Source organism: Ambystoma mexicanum, chromosome 5p, assembly GCF_040938575.1.
Source record: "Ambystoma mexicanum isolate Mex_15411 chromosome 5p, UKY_AmexF1_1, whole genome shotgun sequence".
In the NCBI taxonomy this organism is placed as follows: Eukaryota; Metazoa; Chordata; class Amphibia; order Caudata; family Ambystomatidae; genus Ambystoma; species Ambystoma mexicanum.
Window position 1 is genome coordinate 1,105,978,190 of NC_090930.1, and position 21,929 is coordinate 1,106,000,118.

A 21,929-nucleotide genomic window follows, 5' to 3' on the forward strand; every position below is an offset into this window, starting at 1 on the left:
AAAACCTGGAATACTCTGGGCGTGGTGAAACTTTATGACTATCTGAAGAATGTGATGAGCCCTCACCTTGGGTGGTGAGCACATTCCCAAGGATGTGTCCAAAATGGTCCCTATGTACTGGAGCTGTTGGGATGATGTCATATGCAACTTCTTGAAGTTGAGGGAGAAGCCCAGCTTGTGAAGGGAGTGGCAGGTGACGCTTAGGTGATCCCATACTTGTTCGGGAGAACGCGCACTGATCCACCAATCGTCCAGGTAGGGGTAGACGTGAATCCCCTCTCTCCCGAGATGCGCTGCCATCACCACCATGAGCTTGGTGAAAACCCACAGGGCGGAGGTGAACCCGAATGGCAGGATCCAAAACTGATAGTGCGATCAACCGACTGCGAACCTGAGGTATTTCCTGTGCCTGATATGGATCGGCACATGAAAATAAGCATCCTGCAGGTCCAATGATACTAACCAATCCTGAAGTTGGAGGGCCTGAAGGATCTGAGAAAGAGCAACCATCTTGAACTTGTCCTTCCTGAGGAACTTTTTCAAGTAACGTAAGTCCAAGATGGGTCTCAGTCCTCCGTCCTACTTGAGTATCAAAAAACAAGAGGGATACCAACCCTTGTTCCACTCCGCCACAGGCACCGGTTCTATAGAGCCTATCTCCAGCAGGGCCAAAATCTCCTGCACAAGGAGCGGATCCGGAATCTTCAAAGAGTGTTTCCCCGGTGGATTGCTGTGAGGCCATCAGAGAAAAGGGAGGCAGTAACCGTGGGCTATTGTAACCTGAGCCCATGCATTTGAAGTAATGGCTTGTCATTCTACAAGATGCTGCGACAGCCTGCCCCCCACCAGAAAATGATTAGTCATGGCCTCATAGCTGCTTGGAAGCAGCAGTGGCAGCGCCGGAAGCAAAAGAGGCAACTGCCTGAGTGTCTTTGGCACCTCTACATTGTCCACACGAGTGCCTTTACAGAGGCCCCCTTGACTGGGCATCCCCTTTGCCTTTCCAAATGAGGAGTAATAGGAAAGGAACCACCCCTCCATTGTTGTCCCAGAGGACGAAAAGGCAGAGGTTGACGGACAGCCGCACCCAAAGATTTGGTGGCCCCCTTGGAGGTCTGCAACTTTTCAAGGCTCTCATTAGCCTTGCTGCCAAAAAAGATGCGACCCGTCAAAGGGCATGTTTGCGAAGACGAGCCTGCACATCGGGTGCAAAACCTGACTTCCGCAACCATGCAAATCTGCGCATCACAGTGCTTGTAGCCATGGACCGCGTGACACAATCATCAGTGTCCAATCCAAACTGAAGGGATTCTTCACACATGGCATATTTGCCATCCTGCACAATAGCTAGAAAGCCATCCCTTTCTTCCCCTTCTGGGATATGCTCTGCCGCAAGTGAAATACAATTCCACAGAGTGTGCAAAAACTTCGCCAAGGCACAGGTGGAGTTGGCCGATTTCAGGGCCATACTCCCAGCAGCAAATACCTTACATGCCCATCTATTCATGCATTTATCGTCCCTGTCCAGAGGGATGGAGGGGTACACTGCTTCCCTTGAGGTGGCCATAGCCGCCTGAACCTCCAAACTCTCAGGAGTGGGGTGGGTGGATAAGTAGCCAGGGTCGCTACTTGATGGGCGGTATTTCTTTGACAAAGACTTGTTAACCACCAGGATAGATTCCGGGGAAGTCCAAGTTGCAGCCACCCTTTTCGGTAGGGCCACATGAAAAGACAACACCGGGTCAGTGGACGGACTCTGATCCAAGATGTCCGTAAAATCATCTTGATCATACTCAACCTGAGACCTGGACCAACCCAAGTACTCAGCCACTCTCAACATCAGTCTCCTATAAGAGGAACCTGCATGCACACCCAGATAGGGTTTCCCCAATTCCATCTCTGGGCAGGTGTCGAGGCCACTGGCATCATGTAAGGACTGACGCAAATGCTCAATCCTGCTATCTTCATCAATGAGACATTCTGAAGCATTAGGTGTCCCATAAGGCAGACCAAAAGGCACCACGTCACCATCAGACCTCTCCCCATCATCATATTTCTCATAAATGTTCTGGAGAGACTGGAGAAACTCCTTCCTAGGGAGAGGAGTGCACCTCTTATCTGAAACCGGCTTCACAGTTTTAGTAAGAGCCTTTCTAGGAGGCCCAAGAGCCACAGGGGAGTCCAACGGCAACTCCAGCCCAGCAGGCACCTACGGCATTGACGGCTCCGACTGTATCGGCATCGATGTGACAAAGGTGCCAAAGATTTCGAAGGCCTCGAAGATCCGACCCCAGGGAGAGACCCGACAGACTCCTCTGATAGGCACGGCGCCGAAGGCATCAGCACCTTCTTCGACTGCTTCTCAGGCTTTGACGGTTTCGTGGGTGACGAAGACCGCAACCTAGACCTGGCATGTCTCTGGCGATCTCCCGATGTTTATCTCGCCGCTTACCCGAGCCCGAGGGCATGCGAGTATTGGACTGAGATCGATCCTCTCCGGCTTCAACTGAAGGCGCGGACGAGGCTGTGCCATGAGACTGAAAAATCTGTAACATCTGCTCCCGAAAAGCCTCCCATTCGTCGGGGGTAGAGGACTTATTGGGGCACGACATCGTTTTCATTTATCCGTCAACCCACGAGGACGGGGAAAACGAACAGTGACGTTGCTTCCGAGACCGCCTCGATGAAGAGGACGAGTGGCGCAAACCACTCCGGGACCTAGTCCTGCTGGACGGCTTCCGACGAGGAGACTCCTCGACTCGTCAGTCGACCTCCCAGCTGATATGGATTTACGTGGTTTGGCAACACGGCCTACCTTTAACTCCCCCTTACGCTCCCGCAAGGTCTTGGCAGTCAACGACTGGCACTTCGAGCAGTCATCCATGGCGTGATCCTCGCCCTAGCACCACAAGCAGACACACTGCGGGTCCGTGATGGACATCTTGGACCCGCAGTCCCGACACTTCTTAAAGCCAGACGTCGGGGTGGAAAAAGAAGACATAGTCGTACAATATGAAGTTGAAGACACGAGGTGCGCCGAGTTCTCGAAGCAAACACGTTTGCGGAAAAAAATGAACTGAGGCTACGGTGCTGTGCATCCTACTTGTGACATCCGATGACGTCACCCTCAACGGAGGCCCTCGAGGGACATCGACCTGACGCCATTGACGCAAGGGCGTCCTCTGCCAGAAAAAGTTCTGAAGCAGCACAGCTGTGGACATTACATGTCATAGATGAGGAATACGTGGGAGGACACAATCCATTTGAAATGCTTCTTTTGTTTTGGATTATTACTTTCCCCCATTCAATTTAGGCTTTGTCATTTACACTCCATCAGACATATTTTGCACCGGAGTAATATACCCAGTTATCAGGAGATTGAAACATGTCAGCCATGCTGGGCATGCACCCCTCCTACACCCAACGAAACAGGAGACTGTGCTATAGATTGCCACTTACGCACCCCACTCATTTGCAACCTGTCTCCACTAGAAATGATAGGCTAACAAGTTGTACCCCACCTTTCAGGACAATAAGCCTTGAAAGGTACCCAGCCTACCCTTTTCATCCTACATTCACTCAACAGAAGGGTCCCCCCTTATCTGCTCCAAGATGCCCTGTAAGGCCCCAGAAACTACTCCGGTAACCATCCATGTGGCCACAAGACCAACCAACACACAACCCACTCAATTAAAAACGGCCTTGATTAATGCAAGATAAGTACCTGACCGTGCCCTAGACATCCATGATCTAATTGTTTCACGGAACCTAGACCTCTTAGCCATAACTAAGAGTTGACTTCACCTGGCCTCAGGCCCTGCACTATCTCTAGCCATCCCCCCGGTTACACTATCCTAAGAGCAGACAGACAAGACTCTAGGGGTGGCGGAGTAACTCTAATCTACAAAGAAACATTGAACATTAGAGAATGCCCAACTAAACTGGAGGGGAACTGTAACCTGCTCTCACTTAAAATGGGCACCTCACATACCAGTTCCATATTACTCCACTTGGCGTATAGACCCCCAGAACCCATAGTCACCTTTAAGGATGACCATTCTCATCTCCTCAATACTAACTTAAAATCATTGTCTAAAATCCTCCCCCTCAGAGACCTGAATCTGGGCCTGAATGACCATGCAGATCACAACACCACCTCGCTAGCCAATACCCTGAAGGTCCTAGGCCTTTCTCTGCACATAAACTCACCCACCCATGCTAAGGGCCATACTCTAGATTGGCTGTGCGACCTCAACTGCAAAGTCAATATCTCAGATATCTCTCCTTGCCCATGATCAGACCCTTTGTAGTGGTCTTCGCAATCACGCCTCCCCAGGACCACCTACTCACCAGCACCCATATGCCCCCACATGGGCGAGAAGTTCATGCAAAATTACCAGAGATAGTATCCTGCCTCTCCTCACCAACCTCCAGCATGACAACCTTGCTCAGTGGGCGGATGAACCAGTGGCACTCGCAAACCTCTTCGCTAAAACACTGGTAACTGCTGTGGACTTGCTCGCCCCACTGGCCCCTCGCAAGGCAAAACCGCTGTCCCATGCCAACCCCTGGTTTACGGAGAACCTCCAAAACCTGAGAGCCAAGAAATTGCCAAACACCCTGGAAGAAACACCAAAATGATGCCCTCATGACCCTATTCAAATCCATAGCCAGATCCTACAAACTAGCTATAACCCAAGCTAAGGCTACTTCATACAATGACCGAATTGCTAACGCAAATTCAAATACAAGAGAGTTAATTATCATACTTAAGGAACTGGAATCCCCTACCCCAGCCCCCACAGGCATCACCAAAGACGTAACATGATGCTCTAACAAACAGGAGGCCTTGTTAAAGGAAATCACCACACTACAAGATAGAAAACTACCGCCAAGTAATCCACCACAAAACCTGCCTCCTACACCACCCATAGCCGACCAAGCTCAAGTCACCCTTTCAACTTTCAACAAGAGAGAAAGTTTGGGTTCTCCATCAAGATGTCAAGACACTCAATGTTCACGCATGGTTTCAAAGAGGTTGCGATTTAAGGATTGGGATTTCCCAGATGACGTAATGGAGCTTTTGCTTTCGGCCAGAAGGCCAGCAACAAAATCCTTATGCCGCTGCCATTGGAACAAATTCTGCAGCTGGTGCAGGGATAAGAATGTGGAGCCTTTTACATGCAGTTCTCCTATGGTGTTATCATTTTTGATACATCTGGCTAATCTGGGTCTCCAGGTTGGCACAATTAAGGGTATCTGGCAGCTGTTTCTATTTTTAAGTGCTCCTCTGAAGAGGTATCTTTCTTCAAAATTCTGCTGATTATACCGTTTTTGAAAGGATTGACAAATGTATTTCCTCCAGGCCCCGGTTTGGGATCTCAACCAAATTTTGAAATTTTGAATGTGTGCTCCATTTGTGCCTATTCACTCCTGTCTTTTAAAATTGTTAACTTTAAAGACTATCCGTTTAGTGGATCTTACATCAGCCCACAGGGTGAGAGAACTTCAAGCCTTGTCCTGCAAGACTCCTTACATAGTCTTCTTTAAGGATAGAGTGGTCCTTAAGGTTAAAGCTACCTTTTTACCAAACGGATAGTCTTTAAAGTTAACAAAAATTGTGTCTGGGTTTCATTTAAATCAAAAAATCATTCGACCTTCTTTTTATCCTCCACCTCATCCTGGAAAGGAGGAGGAGAGGTTACACAGGCTTTCCAGGATGACTAAATTAGAAAAACATGATCAACCTTTTGTTGGTTGCACAGGCTATTAGTTGGGTATGTCGTCGCAAAACAAATCTTATCTAGGTGGATCATCGTGGAATCTCTGAATGCTACAGATTAGCTAGAAAAGATCCTCCTGAGGGTCTCAGAGCAAATATGACCAGGGGCATGGCTACTTCCTCTGCCTTACAGAGGAGAGTCTGAATTCAGGATATGTTTGTGGCAGCCACAAGGTCTTCTGTCCACACATTCACCAAGCATTATAGTCTGGACTCTTCCTCAGTACGAGAAGATGTTTTTGGGACGGCAGTACTACATTCTGTACACACAGACCAATAAGGAACTCCTAAATTATTATTAAAGACTGAAAAATTCTGACTCGCTCCTCTGGAAATACAGGCACTGCTTTGGGACTCTATCATAAAATAAGGAATACGTGGGAGGACGCAATCAATTTGAAGAACAAATTACTTACCCAAGGTAACATTCTTTCGACTGGATGTTCCACCCACATATTCCTCATTACCCCTCCCAGCCTATCTCACAGTAGAATTCCCTTGTTATTGCAGTTTACGCTCTTTCAGGGTGAGTAACTGTCAGGCATAGGATAATCCAATACACGTAAAAAGCGGACCTGAAACCAACGGTAGCTGCGCACGCTATATACCATCGATGACGTCGACATCGAGACAGAGGGCTTTGAGGGACATCGAGTCGACAGGCATCGGCACAAAGCACCCCCTGCTGTAACATTTTTTCCAAAGCAGCTATAGCTGTAAATGGAGATATCATGAGATGAGGAATAGGTGGGAGGAACATCCAGTCGAAAGAATGTTACCACAGGTAAGTAACTTGTTCTTCTATGATCACTGAAGTCATTCTCTCACTTTAAAATCCCTTACCAAATCTAGAAAACATGGTGTTACAAAGATATAGTCAATACAGGAGGATGTATATCCATTGGACCATGTTATTAAATTTACATTTCTTTCATGATCTAAATCATTTACCATGCATAATCCCCAATTTTCTAGATTCTGTCTTCAGGTTTGGCATTGAAGCTCTTCCTCCTTGTGAAGTACATTCTGTTGTTCAAGTTAAGCAGGTTTTTGGTACAATTCTGCATGTCTTCTATGGTATAGTAGCCTTACTGTGGCTATTATCTATCGACCACCTGGTCAGATTTCATCCTTCCTCTCTGAGTGGGCGGACCTCTCCTCCTCACTCCTGGCCTTAACTACTCAACTCCTCCTTCTTGGAGACTTCAACATCCACCTGGATACCTCCTGTCCTCCCTCAGGACTCCCTCAGGACTCTTTCGCGACCTTTGCGACTCTCTCTCACTCACTATTCTCCCCTCGGGCCCGACTCATTCTGCAGGGCACACTCTTGATGCTCTGATCTCCTCAGACCTTCCCCTCTCTGTCCCTCTTACCACTCCTCTCTCCTGGAGAGATCACTCTCTCCTCTCCTCCCACCTCACCCTCCCTGCCCCTCAGGCCAAGCCACCTCCATCACTGCCACCCACCTTCTCGGTCATCCGACCCATGAAGCGCGTGTCAACTGAGGCTTTCGCCACCACCTTCTCACCCTCCCTCCCCCTTTGGCTGACTCTCATCCTGACACAGCCCTCCTCACTTTTCATTCTGCCATATCTCATACTCTTGATATCCTTGCCCCTGTCATGAGAATCCGCCTGAAGCCTAAAGCCAAATGCAATTCCTGGTACGACTCAGACCTCGTCACCCTAAAACGCAAGTGTAGAGTTGCCGAGAGGAAATGGCGTGCTTCATTTACATCCTCTGACAAACTGGCCTGCCGCTTGCTGCAAAGGCAATACCGGCTCTCTGTCCTTACTAAGAAGAGAGCTCACATCCAAGCCCGTGTCTCTGCGGCATCTAACAACTCGGCTGAACTCTTTAAAATCTGCAAGGAACTGGCCAATCCTGCTGCAGTCTCTACCTCACCTGTCCCCTCCCAGGCCCTCTGCATGGCACTGGCTTCTCACTTCATCTCTAAAACTCAGGACATCCTGTCCTCTCTTTCCTCCTATCCTCCCACTCCCCCCACTCCCTGCTCTCCCTCTGCAGCCACCCCTCCTCCCTCCTTCTTTGCCTTTCCCCTGTTCTCCGCAGACAAGGTTTCAAGACAAGTCCGATCTATGAAAGTCTCGTCAAAACAGGTTCACCCCTGTTCCTCCAAAACTATAAAGGACCACATTGACTCCCTGGCTCCAGCCCTGGCCGATTTCTGCAATCACTCCTTCGCCACTGGAATCTTCCCATCCCCCCTGAAGCACTCCCTTGTGCACCCCCTGCTTAAGAAACCCTCTGCCGACCCCTCCTGCCCGGCTATCTATCGCCAATCTCCATCACTCCTTTTCTGGGCAAGCTCCTTGAGAAACTAGCCATCTCCCAGCTAAATCTCCACACTGAATTTGTTGGTTGTCTTCATGATCATCAGTCTGGCTTCAGAGCTGCCAGAAGCATGGAAACTGCTCTCCTGAACATCCGTGAAGACCTGCTCTCCAACCTCGACTCTAACACCCCCTGCGTCCTCATCCTGCTTGATCTCTCTTCTGCCTTTGACACTGTTAACCATGCCATCCTGCTCAAACGTCTCCGTGATAATCTGGGTATCACTGGTCAGGCTCTGGCGTGGCTGACTTCTTTCCTCTCCGACCGACCCTCCCAGGTCCAACTTGAGTCCTTCCTCTCCGAGATCTTTTTCTCTACCTGTGGTGTCCCCCAGGGATCTAACCTCTCCCCCTGGCTGTTCAACCAATACGTGGCACTCTTGGCCCACTGCATCACCGCTCTCTGCCCCAATTTTCAGTGTTATGCGGATGATACCCAGCTCATTTTCAGGCTACCCTCGGCCTCCTCCTCTCCCTCTCTCATCTCTGAATGTGTGTCTGCTATCCAGGAGTGGTGTGCCGCAAATGACCTCTGCCTTAATGCCAGTAAGACTGAGATTCTACTAATCGGCACACCCACTCCCTCTTTACCTGTTGCTCTCTGGCCGGCCTCTCTTGGCCCTCTTCCTGCCCCCACCTGCAAGGCTAAAAACCTTCGGGGTCATCTTCGACTCCACACTCTCCTTCTCTCCTCACATCTCTGACGTCTCTAAGAAGTCACACTACCAGCTGCACCTCCTCAGAGGTATTCTCCCTTTCCTCTCCTTCCCCCAGAAGCTCACTGTCTCCAGAGCCCTGGTTCTCTCTAAGCTGGACTACTGTAACAGCCTCTATCTAAAACTGCCTACCTCTACTCTCCGCCCTCTGCAACTTATCCAAAACAGGACTGCGAGACTTGTCCTTGGCCTCAAGCCCAGTGATCGTATCTCTCCAGGACTGAAATCTCTGCACTGGCTCCCAGTGGCTGCGAGGATTAAGTTCAAAACCCTCTGCATTGTCCACAAGGCCTTCTGGGGCATGGGGCAGAAATATCTTCAACTCTGTCTTCCTAAATATCTTCCTTCTCGAGCTCTTCGCTCATCCGCCTCCAACTCCCTCAGGGTCAGTCGCTTCTCCAAGCAATGAATGGGCGGTAGATCTCTGTCGTTGGCAGGGGCCTCCCTCTGGAACAGCCTTCCTGCCTCCCTTAAACTTGAGGAGGACCATCTCTGGTTCAGGAAGCACCTCAAAACCTTCCTCTTTGCCTCTGCTTTCTCTCCCCCTCTCCCCTGCTGAATTACTGGCTGATACTGCACTGGTTACCTGGCCACCCTTCTGTTCTCAGGCCCAGGCCCCACCAGTTGCACACCCGCACTGCCTCCCTGGCAACCCTTGTACCTGGGGACTGTTTTCTGTAGCCCTACAGTCCCCTACCAGCACTTATCTGCACTTACCCTGCACTTGGTGCCTTCTGGCCATTACTATCTTGTTATTCTACTATCCTATGTACTGCACTTCCCCTCTCCCCTCCCCCTTGCACTTTTCCCTTTCCCCCCTCCCACGCACTTGCGCGATCTGAATGACACTTGGCCTAGTAAGTTCGTTGTCTGTCTTCCCTTGTTCCCCCTCCCTTGCCTCGTCGCGCCTTGAAACACTTGCGTATAGGCGCGTTATAAATGCCATATCATATCATATCATATCATATCATGGTGTCAAAGCATAGATAATCGAGATCAGTGGAAGCAAATAAATTGCAGTCTGAATTAAACTCTCCAGCTATAATAACCTGTCCCCCGGGAGTATTCATAAACCAGTCTTCCAGCACTGAATTAAATTTTGCCATTGTAACAGACAAGTTTCCAGAGGGGTTCCAATAGACATTGACGATAAAGATACGTTTAAGACATAATGCCCCACACCTGTCTCGATTACCACAGCTAAAACATCCTTGTTTACAATAAAATGCTTAATTATTTTCAGTTTACAACCATTTCTCACTGTCATAAGCAGCCCGCCCGACGGATGTCCTCTTTTCCCCCTAGTGGCAGATTCTGCCCTTATTTCATATCCATCTAATACCGGGGGGCTACTAACTAAGTTTCCTGGAGATGTACAATTGGGAAAGGTCTGAGATAGTTACACAATTCCATTTTGGAGTACACATGGGAGGATCCCCTCACATTACTGATATTTTTTTTTATTGAATTTAGCTGAAATTAATCAACTTTTTCAATTCATTACAGAATAGAAATTAGCAAACATATTAAACAAAAAGAACATATTGATTTAATATAAAGAACAAATCTCAAAATCCATCTGAAGGAAAAGACAATCTTAAAACAACAACACCCAAGATAATGTCAAAGGAGAAAAGATAAAATATACCTAAAATATGCCTATTGTGATATTCTCTTGAAACACAGTCAACAAGTTTTCACATAGGATGCGATAAAATTTCTCTCGACATTTCTCTCTGTGTAAAATCTTACATAATAATTATACATATTATATCCTTTTATAAATCAGTGTTTACTAAATCAGGTTTACAACTTTTACTCCAATTTTAAAGCATTTAAGAAGTTTACTGTGGCTGGTCTAATGCTCATGATATTAGTGGGTATTATTGCAACCCATCTGTTTTCTGGATTCATTTGTGCAAAATATGCCATGTGATTGGAGAAATATACTTGTCTCATATACATGAGTTCTGGACAATCTACAATTACATGTTCCAGGGTTTCCTTGATGGTATGGTTATTACAAAAGCGACACCAATTGTTCTCATTGTTAATTAGCTTTCTACGAGCTTGTACATCACGAGTCGGTCATAAGTTGAACCAGTAACGTAATATGGCATTTCTTATTGAAGGAGAGGGTGCTTTACAAAGATAAAGTTCAGTCTCTCTACATTTTTTTGGGCCAAACAGGTCAGGGTCAAAATCCCTGTATTTTAAACAGGCAGCTCTTGTGTCAATCCAGTCCATCATGTAGAGTTTTTTCTTTGCTCGATCTGGATTGAACACAAGAGTGTAAATTGTAATGTCAGCATTATCCAATACCATCATGATCTTCTTGGGCCACTGTTTCGGAAATTCATGTGAAGAAGACAACAAATAACTTGATACAGTTGCCAACGTTGACTCATTCAGAGCAGAAAGTAAGCATTTCGGAAGGAGACTGCATAATTGCCAGTTATACATGGCCGTTAAAGAGGATAACCCTAGCTCATAGCACCTGGGATGCACTGGGGTAAATGAAGAACTATCCGCCAGAATTTTGCTTCCAATTGATTCAGAACAGTCGGTTGGATTATATTTTGAGTTTCCAATCCATACAATATTCGGGAGAATAGCTCAACGGCAACGTGCTTGCCTTGGAAACAAGATGACACGGAGCAACATGGGTTCGATCCCCGGGTCCGCGCTTAGAAACCTCTGGGTATTAAGCGCGTTATAAATAACCTATCATATCATATCATATCATGGTGGCTACCACATTTCGAGTCCAAAATACAATAGCTGACTTCATAGAGAATTTAGCGTACTTAAACAAAATTAGTTTCGACTGGCAAATCGCTGATGTTAATTTTTGTTCAATTTTAAAGGAGAGTTCCGGGACTTTTTTTTTATTGTCCCTACGGGTCGGCCATGTGTTTGTAAGCATAAATCGGTAGATCGTAGGAAACTTTCCTATGGACCTTACCCGACTTTTCGCCCATTATCGCACTCGAAATCAGCCTCCATTTTGTGATAATCCTATCATTTCGCCCCATCGACCTGGCTCACCTGCCTTTGCGGCACTAAATCAAATCCCCCGCCCCTGAAACAGACTTTATCAAAACATTCATATTCCCCGCCTCTATCCGTGACGTGACTGAGCTGCGTAGGCAAACGCGCCCAGGCGTCTTCTACGCGACTCCACACAGACCCCGGAAATCAACACAGATCAGCTCACAATACAGCGCGCCACAATTCGGAATATGAAACTGTACTTTGAAATCAAACCGCAAGATTGTAAATGTGGTAAAGTACATTTATTTGACATCAAATGTTTAGAGAATATTCAGCGATTTGCATTTTTATTTGCTCACGTTCCAAAAAGTTCGTATTGAGGAACGCGATGGTCCTTTGCTGTACACAGGGTCTTAGAGCATCTCACAATACAGCGCCACAATTCGGAATGTGAAACCGTGGTTTAAAAGCAAACGGCAAGATTGTACATTTGGCAAAGTACGTTTATTGGACATCAAATGTTTAGAGAATATTCAGCGATTTGCATTTTTCTTTGCTCTCGATCCAAATTAGTTCGTCTTGAGGGAAGCGATGTTCGTGTGCAGTACACAGGGTGTTGGTTTACGATAAAAATAAGCTCTTCGGTCGCACTGATAATCGCATGGCTGTTCCAACAACGAGGCACTAGGCCACCACAACGGTAGGTATGTTGCATCTAACCGTTAGTACCGCGTAAGGGCATACTTGTACTTGGCGATCGTCCCATAAAATGGTCAGGGTGGTAACGTTGTTCACGCGGAGAAGCAACTGGCGGCTGTAGAAGCCGTCCGCCGGTGTCTGGTACTCGTGACACAGACAGTAGTGAATGATGTACCTAAAAACATAAAAAATGAAATTAGTCTCACCATCAGATCCTTATTAAAATTATTCATTTCATAGCGAGGACAGCGCTACTGGGTGTACACAAGTGTTTAAAGGCGTGGCGAGGCATGGAGGGGGGGGGAGTGGAGTACAAGGTAAGTAGCATAAAATAATAAATAAATAGGGCCAGCTGGTGGCAAGTGCAAGGTAAGTGCAGAACAAGTGCTGGGAAGGGGGGGCTGTAGGATACTGAGACAGTCCCCCAGTGCAGGGGTTGACAGGGAGGCAGTGCAGGTGGAGAGTGGAAGGGCCCAGGACTGAGGTCGCAGACAGTGGACCAGTTGTAGCAGGGGAGAGGGAGAGAGAAAGCAGAAGCAAAGAGGAAGGTTTTGAGGTGCTTCAGTAAAAGCAGATGTTTCTCCTCAAGATAGTGCGCGGTAGAAAACAATATGCCACATAGAACGAACAAGTACAACTGAACCCGTCTTTAAAGCCACTGTATAGTAATGAAATTGCGGTATAAACTCATCAAAAGTTACTTACATTATATTTGCATTTTCCATTGTGTCTCTGTGTAGGGCAGACCCGAAACACCACTCCTTCTTTGCCGACGTTACTTCTTCTAATGAACGTGGCTCATCGTTTCGTTTCTGAAATTTTATTCATTATCTTTTCTTAGTCTTTCAGGATGGTCCCGGCCTGTCAAGGTCAAATCACAATAGAACCTTATATTGGGTCGTGGGCCGTTCCGCCACCCGAGCAAAACATCAAAGCAGCTGACCTTCACTTTGAGCGAGCACACATTTCTAGTTAGCTGCAGTTAGTTTTAGGGACATCTTGTCTGCGTGCCTTTTTTTTTATTGTCCCTATGGGTCGGCCATGTGTTTGTAAGCATAAATCGGTAGGTCGTAGGAAACTTTCCTATGGACCTTACCCGACTTTTCGCCCATTATCGCACTCGAAATCAGCCTCCATTTTGTGATAATCCTATCATTTCGCCCCATCGACCTGGCTCACCTGCCTTTGCGGCACTAAATCAAATCCCCCGCCCCTGAAACAGACTTTATCAAAACATTCATATTCCCCGCCTCTATCCGTGACGTGACTGAGCTGCGTAGGCAAACGCGCCCAGGCGTCTTCTACGCGACTCCACACAGACCCCGGAAATCAACACAGATCAGCTCACAATACAGCGCGCCACAATTCGGAATATGAAACTGTACTTTGAAATCAAACCGCAAGATTGTAAATGTGGTAAAGTACATTTATTTGACATCAAATGTTTAGAGAATATTCAGCGATTTGCATTTTTATTTGCTCACGTTCCAAAAAGTTCGTATTGAGGAACGCGATGGTCCTTTGCTGTACACAGGGTCTTAGAGCATCTCACAATACAGCGCCACAATTCGGAATGTGAAACCGTGGTTTAAAAGCAAACGGCAAGATTGTACATTTGGCAAAGTACGTTTATTGGACATCAAATGTTTAGAGAATATTCAGCGATTTGCATTTTTCTTTGCTCTCGATCCAAATTAGTTCGTCTTGAGGGAAGCGATGTTCGTGTGCAGTACACAGGGTGTTGGTTTACGATAAAAATAAGCTCTTCGGTCGCACTGATAATCGCATGGCTGTTCCAACAACGAGGCACTAGGCCACCACAACGGTAGGTATGTTGCATATAACCGTTAGTACCGCGTAAGGGCATACTTGTACTTGGCGATCGTCCCATAAAATGGTCAGGGTGGTAACGTTGTTCACGCGGAGAAGCAACTGGCGGCTGTAGAAGCCGTCCGCCGGTGTCTGGTACTCGTGACACAGACAGTAGTGAATGATGTACCTAAAAACATAAAAAATGAAATTAGTCTCACCATCAGATCCTTATTAAAATTATTCATTTCATAGCGAGGACAGCGCTACTGGGTGTACACAAGTGTTTAAAGGCGTGGCGAGGCATGGAGGGGGGGGGGAGTGGAGTACAAGGTAAGTAGCATAAAATAATAAATAAATAGGGCCAGCTGGTGGCAAGTGCAAGGTAAGTGCAGAACAAGTGCTGGGAAGGGGGGGCTGTAGGATACTGAGACAGTCCCCCAGTGCAGGGGTTGACAGGGAGGCAGTGCAGGTGGAGAGTGGAAGGGCCCAGGACTAAGGTCGCAGACAGTGGACCAGTTGTAGCAGGGGAGAGGGAGAGAGAAAGCAGAAGCAAAGAGGAAGGTTTTGAGGTGCTTCAGTAAAAGCAGATGTTTCTCCTCAAGATAGTGCGCGGTAGAAAACAATATGCCACATAGAACGAACAAGTACAACTGAACCCGTCTTTAAAGCCACTGTATAGTAATGAAATTGCGGTATAAACTCATCAAAAGTTACTTACATTATATTTGCATTTTCCATTGTGTCTCTGTGTAGGGCAGACCCGAAACACCACTCCTTCTTTGCCGACGTTACTTCTTCTAATGAACGTGGCTCATCGTTTCGTTTCTGAAATTTTATTCATTATCTTTTCTTAGTCTTTCAGGATGGTCCCGGCCTGTCAAGGTCAAATCACAATAGAACCTTATATTGGGTCGTGGGCCGTTCCGCCACCCGAGCAAAACATCAAAGCAGCTGACCTTCACTTTGAGCGAGCACACATTTCTAGTTAGCTGCAGTTAGTTTTAGGGACATCTTGTCTGCGTGCCTTTTTTTTTATTGTCCCTATGGGTCGGCCATGTGTTTGTAATACGGAAACATTCTATAATTTTTGTAAAAATGATTTATATTACTGTTTGGTTTAATTGCAATGGGCCTGCAACATGAGGAGACTCGAGAGAACAGACAATCAAATTACAATCATTTAAACCGTGATGTGTATTTCTCAATGAGCTCTGCTTTAGGTGGACATGGAACAGAGGCAATGTTGGGTGGCAATGCAGTTGTCCCCTGCATAGGTTCGTTCACCACTCCATGTATGTGCCTATCGAGGACATCTACGATAAGTCTCTCAATAAACTCATATTGCATATCCTCAAACACTGGTTTGATCACCCATTGTTTACTTCTTTTAGTGAAGGCCTTATTGTAGCGAAGCGTCCCTAAAGTTCCGGTCGTCCTACTTTGTTGACGGCCAACATTATGGTTATGTGCCAAGACCGCTAAAAGAGTCCGATTTATCATGCCTTCCATGCCAAAATGCAATCTTTTGGGCCTGTACTTGAGGCACATATTGTGGAACACCTCCAAATCTCCTGTGTGGCAGAATTCCGTGAGTCCCCTCAAAGCTTTTGTTATAGTTTTATCAAATACAATCTTTTCAATGGCTTTGTGAGTGGGTGATGAAGGAATCAACCACTTCTTCTTCCGTGCCTCCTCTGTGGACAAATGGCCATGTTCACATTTGTGGAAATGTTCATTTGTCGACCATCGATGTACGTTGCTACAGTGCAACATTACTGACCGCCATTTTTCCAGTAGAATTTCCAACGACCCTTCACATGTTTTTGAGCTCCACCAAAGATGGTTGCTGATTGACTTGGACCACTGTGAAATACCTTGCAATTCTTTTTTTTTACCTGCAGCCGACAATTTTTTATTGATTGATTTTGCAAGATGCCAAACGTCAAATTGGTGATTTATATTTTTGTACTCTTCTCTCATTGTCTTGGCAATTGAAACGTGTCTGTCCGTGGCTATCAGGTCGATCACCATTCCCCGCGATTGTAGTTCTTGCAATGATGCTACAAAGCCAACTTTCTCCATGGCCACTGAGGATGTACTTTGTGACACCTGCACGACCACCGAACTCACAATTTTCTTACTTTCCATGTCCTGAAAGTGGTAGGTGCAGTACTTGGCTGAAAATCCTGGGCTGTCGCACTGTCCATCACCGGCTAGCCTGAAGCGTTTGCCCGCGAATGTACTTTCCATTGACATTTTTTCCATTCTCCAAGCTTCGCTGATGGCTGGAAATAGATAATCGGTTTGGTATTTGTAGAACTGACTTTTCGCAATGAAATGGATTCCCACAAACTGAAAGAAATACTGTAACTTTTTAAAACTTGAACCACTAAAAAGTGCGGCCGCTGCACAAAGTAGATTGCCTGCTGGCAGTTGCCCCAGCATGGGTTGTGCAGACCATGCGAACGGATGATATTGTGTACAGGTGGCATGTATTTTAAGGTTAGTGCCTCGAATTGCACGAGTCACATTAATCAATGGCTCCCCACATACTTCCCCACCAACCCAATGCCCACATTTCATCATCATAATAATATCCATCAAACAGCTATCGAATACAATGAATTTGGCCTCTTTCCTTATACTGTCACTCTGCATCCCAGCTGGTTCGGCCTGTAACGTTGAGGACATGTCACTCGCATGAAAGGTAGAATCTCTGATATCGTCTTCCGCTATGTTCAGTGATATTGATGGTGTTTCATTGTCGTCCACTTCATTCTCTTCCATTGCAACATCTGTTCCTTGTCCGGAGATGGGAGAAAAAAACAATGTCTTCAACTTTCGCGCGCTCTTATTTTTTGCGGGTGTGGATTCTGTGAATTGATCTCCGACTGCATCCAAACTACCAGGAGGACATTCACTATCAATGGCTGGTGGTGGTATAGCTCCGTTGTCAATCACTTCATATTCTTCCCATTGGCACGATGCATCTCCAGTCTCAAGTCCCTGCCAAAAGGTTTGACAAGCAACATCTCTCGTTCGCTTCACTGTCTGTGTAGATCTAGTTCTTACACCCACTCGCAACTAGAGGACAGATTAGAAAAGGGATGTTCAGTTTAAACACAACTTACAGTATTGAACTATTGACAGTGAAAGACAACATAATATAGTGACCAGGACACTAACCTTCTTTTGCTTTCTTTTCTTTGAAACTTTCTTGCCTCGAACTTCAACATCTGGACGCTGTTGCTCCGACTCGTGTGTGCATGTCTCCACTTCCTCTCGCGCTGCAACGACTATATTTTCATGATAAGCACATCCATCACTCACTGAGGCTCCATCGACTCCCTGAAACATAGAACGTTCATTAGTATGTATAATAATATTGAAAACACAAAATGTACTTGGGGACCAATACCCACGTACATCTCAATAGCAAAACACGAATGAACGCATTGTGTAGAACATTCAAACGACAATAGTTCACGCATTGTTGATCTAGTTAGATTGAACTGTCAAGATCCATACCTCGGGCTCCGCATAGACTTCCATTGATGATATTATTGAAGATGACGCTTCAGCAACTCCCTGAAACACAGTAATTGCATTAGTATGGTTTTCTATTTTGTTTAAAAGAACATAAACTTTCTGCAGGCGTCAACGGCTCATCTAAATAGACCTGCACAAATGATCAGTTGTCTAAAATAAATAATGGATATCTAAATATGATTCGATTTGCTCCATCGTTGGAAGTGTCACCACCCAGAGATCTGCATCAACTACTAGGGGTGATGTTCTTGTTGAAGAAGCTCCGTCAGCTCCCTGAAACATAGTACTTGCGTTAATAAAGAAGGAAGTATAGCGGATGTAATCACGTCATTTGATCTCGCATGATTGATCTGTCAGTATCCATACCTCGAAATGCATAAGAACATCAAGGGACGCTGTAACTGCGGTGCACACTTCTGCAAGCTGTTGCGCCGACCCGTAACTGCATGCTCCCCCTTCTTCTTGGACTAATGCTCCATCGACTCCCTGAAACATAGGACTTTCATTAGTAATGAACACAATATTGAAAAAAGAAGACACATAGGAGGGCGACGACAGAAGGACATACCAATGACTAAAAACGAAAGAAACATTGTGTGTAACAATCACGCTACAAGAATGCAAGATCTGATGATCTCCATCGATGGAACTGTCCGGAAACGTACCTCGAGCATCTGAGTGACATCTACGGTTGTCGTCAATGCGTTGGACTCCTCAGCATCTCCCTGAAAGACAGTACTTGCATTATTTTGGATAACAATAATTATAACTGAAAACAAAGACTAGAGGACGAGTACTGTGGTGTACCATTAGGTAAAATAATTACACGATCAATTAAAACTATTGATTTACATGCCTAAAACAAGTCAGTGTCAGAGTAGCTAAGTAAGATTACCCGATAGGCGCTTGAAGTGGCTGATGACTGCAATAACGACACGGATGGAGAATCTTCCGCCTTCATATTGAGTGGATACATAAATGGGGAAATTATTGTTAGCTAATGCTACACACTACCGCAAGGCCGAGAGACAAATACGTAAACTTGACTCACCAGTGGAGGGATGTGGACGAATAGAGTGGGAATAGCGGTTGAGAGCAATTTTCGCCTCGCTCGCGGTGTTTTCTTCTTTATTAGCAATGATGTGGAGTACATGTCTGGGCTAAAGTGCCTGCTGCAGATGCGGTATCGATCACCCCTCTTGTCCGCAAAGACTTCTAGGACTCTACTTTCTAGCTCAGAGGCTGGATATCCGCAATATCGGACCCATTCTCTTATCTGATCTATTGTCTTAGGGAAAACATGCATTATAGTATCTTCAGATTTGTTATGGGTCTTCGAAGGGCAACCGCCAATGGAACAGGCAGGCATTATGGAAAGTTCTGAAAAGTAAAGATCAACAATTCTCTATGAATACCAATGTGTTAAAACATTAAATGACACATAAAAGGTTCAATGCAAGGTCCGTTTTGGTTCTTGGAACTATACACGTTATTCACATGCGGATAAGTATTTCAATAACTTTCAAAAAATAGAAAAAGTAATTTGACTAAACTCAGAACATGTGACTAGTTCCTTGCATGTACTGTCGTGAACGAAAAGAAAACATGGATGCAATTTGATGACTACTAGCAAATAGATATAAATTAAAAAATTGGACGCAAAATGATTATGGTACATGGACTTACCTTGACGAACAAACAGTTAGATGCAGGGATCAGAGTAGTTTCTTGTCGTAGAACAGGGAGCAGTTCACAGGTTTCAAACTGACGAGTTTGCTCAAAGTGGTCACGGAAGTTCACAGAGACGAAGAGCAGATAACCAGCACCTTCACGGGTTGACTAGCAAAGCGCAAAGAAGTTCTCATTAGAAATATGAAGTGGGTTATAAAGAATTCGAAACAGGGGTGTGTTTGTGAATGAATGACGTGTATATGTCGTGGCATTATGCGGATTGCAGGGGGGCGTCCAGCGTGAGGGGGGATGCTTGGCAGGAGACACGGGGTCTGGAGGTAGACATGGGAACAACAACCCATGCTCTATAGACCACTTTGAAGTGTACATGGTCTTTGGCACCTCTTGGCCTTTATCGCTCCCTGACAGCTCCACTTGCCAGCAGCGCAAGTACCCTGGTGCGAACTGCCTTTGATAGGGCGGGGGGTGGATCGGGGCGGTGGTCGTGCAGACAAGACACAGGAAGACTTGTGAATGGAGACACACTTATGTGGATTGCAGGGGGGCGTCCATCGTGAGGGGGATGCTTGGCAGGAGACACGGGGTCTGGAGGTAGACATGGGAACAACAACCCATGCTCTATAGACCACTTTGAAGTGTACATGGTCTTTGGCACCTCTTGGCCTTTATCGCTCCCTGACAGCTCCACTTGCCAGCACAAGTACCCCGGTGCGAACTGCCTTTGATAGGGCGGGGGGTGGATCGGGGCGGTGGTCGTGCAGACAAGACACAGGAAGACTTGTGAATGGAGACACACTTATGTGGATTGCAGGGGGCCGTCCATCGTGAGGGGGGATGCTTGGCAGGAGACACGGGGTCTGGAGGTAGACATGGGAACAACAACCCATGCTCTATAGACCACTTTGAAGTGTACATGGTCTTTGGCACCTCTTGGCCTTTATCGCTCCCTGACAGCTCCACTTGCCAGCACAAGTACCCCGGTGCGAACTGCCTTTGATAGGGCGGGGGGTGGATCGGGGCGGTGGTCGTGCAGACAAGACACAGGAAGACTCGTGAATGGAGACACACTTATGTGGATTGCAGGGGGCCGTCCAGCGTGAGGGGGGATGCTTGGCAGGAGACACGGGGTCTGGAGGTAGACATGGGAACAACAACCCATGCTCTATAGACCACTTTGAAGTGTACATGGTCTTTGGCACCTCTTGGCCTTTATCGCTCCCTGACAGCTCCACTTGCCAGCACAAGTACCCCGGTGCGAACTGCCTTTGATAGGGCGGGGGGGTGGATCGGGGCGGTGGTCGTGCAGACAAGACCCGTTTGCCGCAGGGCCTCACCAAGGAGAGGCCATCTAACTGAATGTAAGAGGATGGCTGCAGGATCTACTACATGGAAGGCAGGGGGGTGAGTTTATAAATACCTCACCCTCCCAGGAGAATATACACTAGATTCATTTAAAAAATCAAAACAACCATTGTTAAAATATATGTTGGGCTTTATTTTAGATTTTAATTAAACATAAATAATAAACATTACACATTGTAAAGTTGAGGTTGCAGCACATCGAGGGAAAATCCGCGGTATTGTCCACTGTCACTGGGGAAATGTTGTCTAATGGCAAGTACCGCACAGGCAGGTATTACTCTCCGAACGCGGTGTCCGAGCCTCCCGTGAAGCCACCAAGTGAAGCAACGATAGGCCACCAGCCTGTACCACCTGTGAAAAAAAAAGATGCAAACTGTATTAAACTGACCAAACTTTCTTATCAATGTCGATTCAGGTAACACATGTCATTTTTCTTAGAAAAAAATTATATCTAGAAAATGCACTATATGGAACAAATTTACATGCGTTCGAATGATATGTAAATGTAATTTTATATGTGGGAGACGACCATGAAATAGTGGTGGCATCACTGACATCACAAACAGAGTATACTTACTCGTTACTCGGATTACGCGGACGAACAGTGCCACGAAGTTCGTGCATAAGCACCATCATCATCCTCAACACTGTCCGTGAGAGGCAGGCTTCCCTGAACTCTGGCAGCTCGGTGATGCATTGCGGACTTTGCTCGCCTTCCTGCAGACTTTGCTCGCTTTCCGAAATGTAGGCCAAGCACCCGGAATTTTCACGGCAGCAGCAGTTCTCCTCCTCAGTTGGCATTAGCTCGCACCGATTGCACGTGCACCAGGTGGAGACGCCGTCCATGCGACATGGTCCAGGCTCTTCATCCGTTGACTGGTCCTCCCAACTGCCGTCCGAATCCCCATCGTTTTCGCGTGCTTGCCTTTCCAGTAGTTCCTCCTCGGTGTACTCGGGCTCGTACAT